The 3,113-nt window shown below is 43.4% G+C and overlaps 1 pseudogene; it reads right to left on the reverse strand.

Moving 5' to 3' along the window:
* Positions 1 to 1,737: 1,737 nt before the first annotated feature.
* LOC111142893 lies at positions 1,738 to 2,383 on the reverse strand (annotated as a pseudogene).
* Between the last annotated feature and the right edge of the window lie 730 nt (positions 2,384 to 3,113).

Genomic DNA, 3,113 nt, shown 5'->3' on the forward strand with positions numbered 1-3,113 from the left:
CCAGCTGTGCGGTGTCCCATCCAAGGGGTGGAACGCGAGATTTAGGACCTTGGAGTAGTCATAAGCTCTACGTAGTACCTTACATCACCCTTTGAGCAACTTCCTTTAGGCAGAGCCTTGAAGAGGGATCCCACTGTCACCCAGGGATCACTATCCTCTCCACTCCCTACAAGTGACTGAGGATCTCTAAATCCTCACTTGGACTCCAAAGGGCCCCGCTGGCTCCAGCTAGCCTGCCAACCTTGCTCATGGGCTCTTTGCTTCACAGAGGCTTCCTGGTGCCAGCAATCTACGCAGGTGGTAGGGACAGTTGCAGCGTTCTCTTCAGAACAGTTGAGATGTAGCCCCGAGTCAGACATAGGGAGACTCTCGTGAGAGCTGATTCCTTTGGTGTGGCTTAAGCAAATGGGAATATATTCCAAAGTGCTCTTTGATTAATTGGTTGCAACCATGGACTTGAGATTTGCTGAAGGAAAGAAAGAGGGATGATCTCAATAGCTAGCATGTACGCAAGCTTCTTCTGTGCCAAGAGCTCATCTAAGCATCTTAAATGCATTAGCTCATTGTCTTCTCACCATGATCCTACAAGCTAAGTGCTATGTTGATCATCCCCTTTTCACTAGTAAGGACACTATAGCACAGAGAGGGTAAGCAGCAGGTCCAAAGTAAACGGTTAGTATGTATGTAGCAGAGCTGGGATTTCAACCCAGGGACTCCATGCTTTTAATCATACCATGCTGCCTCTTACTGCCTGTACAATGCACCCAAGGATAATAATAACAGAACCTTCTGTGCTCAGTGCTTGACATGCTCTATCTCCCACAATCCCTAAAACAGTCTTGGAGAGAAATTCGTGTCATTACTTCCATTTTCTAAATGAGGAATCTGAGGCTTGGAGATGTTAACTTGCCAGACGTGACATAGTTAGTAAATGGCTCGAAAGCCCATGCTGTTAATCATTTTAATTTACTGCCCTTCCATGTAAACTACGCACTGCAAATAGCACAAAACAAATAAAACAGTTTTGCGAAGAAGTTCCTTTGTATTTGGGACACTGAATAGGTACAAATTAATTTCCAAGGACACGCTGTGGGATTTGAGATCTGGGAGGCAGGCAGTGGGATGAAAAGCAAAGGACCCCAAACTCATGGTCAGATGATCTGGGTTCACATCCTACCTTTGGTGCTTGCCTTCCAGCCTCAGTTTCCTCCTTTGTAAGGTGGTGATGATGGCGAAACCTAGCTGTGGGGATTACATGGTAAGGTGTATGTGGTGTTGTTATTATTTAATGTGTATAAGGTGGGGCTTTTTGTTTTTGTTTCTGCATTACAGTTCACTCTTGGTGGTGTACATTCTGAGGATTCTGACAAGTATGTAATGACATGTATCTACCATTCCAGCATCATAAGGAATAATTTTAGTGCTCTAAAATCCTCTGTGCTCCACCTGTTTACCCCTCCCAACCCTCCCAACCCCTAGCAATCACTGATCTTTTTAATGTCTCCATAGTTTTACCTTCTCCAGAGTGTCGTGTAGTAGGAATCATACAGTACGTAGCCTTTTCAGATTGGCTGCCCTTTCACTTACAATATACACTTGAGTTCCCTCTGTCATTTCCCTGCTTGATAGTTGATTTCTTTCCAGTGCTGAGTATTGATCCATTATCAGGATAATTATAGTTTATGTATTTATTTTTCTTTCCCAAATCAGTGCAGCTTGTGTTCCATCTTTAAAATATCACTGATAAATCTGAGATTTCATCTGGCATCTTGCCATTTCTGTAGCTGGACACCTTAGATCTGATTCACCAGTCTGCTGAACCGATCCTTTTTCAGAAACATAGACACCTAATCATCCAGAAGTTTTCTGCTCTCCTTGTTTTCAACTTTTGAGGTGTGCTGCATCACAGCAGCTGACTTTGATGTGAGTTCAATGTCATTTCCTTCAAGAACTAACTCAGCTTTTGGGCCTGAGATACTGAACAAACAACACCTGTCCTCATCTGAACTCCGCGGATGTATTTTTCATCCAGGAAATTTTGGATTTCAACAAGAGAGTCCTTCTCTTGAATAACAGCATGGATGGGGAAGTGAGCACATACAGACCTCATCTGGTAACAGGAGCCCAGGGCGACGCTCTTGATCATGTTCTGTATGCGACTACAGATAGGGCGAACAGTAGTCAGTTCTTTCCTAGTTCCCCACCATTTGTCAACCCAGAGCATCATCTTTTTCTTTCCAAGGAGACTGAACTCTACGTTGATGTGATTGAAGTCCCTTCGCAGGGCTCCTCTGGGGCCCTTCACAACGATAGTGGGTCCTTTCCGAGTGTTGTCCACATCCGTTGGAATGTTGACAGTCTGATTGATGAGAATGGTCTTCATTCTTGCAGTAGCTGTGGCAAAGAGCAATAATTTATTAGGGTTTATTTTTTTTAAAGCCCAACTCTTCTTTTCATACTTGAGAAAACTGAATCCTAAGGAAGTTAGAAAAACTTGCTCAAGTCCCGTAGCTAGTTGGTGACAGTCATGACTCAAAAGTAACTCTTCAACCTCCAGTCCAGCACTTTTGGCTCCTTTACTGCGCTAAGTTTCTGACATTTTCTGGAGTTTTTGTTTTAGGATCTCCTCTTGTTACTTGCATCCATTTGCTAATTCTCTTGTATTTGTGCAATTAGAGGTCAAAAAGAGTTTGCGTAAGGCAAATGCACATTCTCGACAACCGTCTGGTGGTTTAAGGGCTTCTGCTTCCTTCTTCATGTAGAAGGCGTAGTAGGGATTCCTGAGGTAGTCTCATGTGTTGTAATGGCAGGGGTGGTGTAGTGAGAAGAGAGAATAACTAAAAAAGAAATCCAATCGGAATCAAAAGAAAGCCCTACACTTTGGTTCAAAAAAGCAATTGTACCAGAGGTAGCGTGTGGTAGAATATTCCACACAAATAAGGCCTTGGGATTTTAATTGTATAAGCTCAATAGGAAACACTATTGCTACCGGGTTGTCTAAAAAGCTGTCACACTCTCAGAGTGCATTAATAGGGCTGCTTACTGGTGCTGAGCCTGTCACAAACTGACGGAGAGACTCGAGTTTTTTAAATGTCGACGAGTGAGGAATGTTG

Source organism: Enhydra lutris, unplaced genomic scaffold, assembly GCF_002288905.1.
Source record: "Enhydra lutris kenyoni isolate GAN:26980312 unplaced genomic scaffold, ASM228890v2 scaffoldscaffold9, whole genome shotgun sequence".
In the NCBI taxonomy this organism is placed as follows: Eukaryota; Metazoa; Chordata; class Mammalia; order Carnivora; family Mustelidae; genus Enhydra; species Enhydra lutris.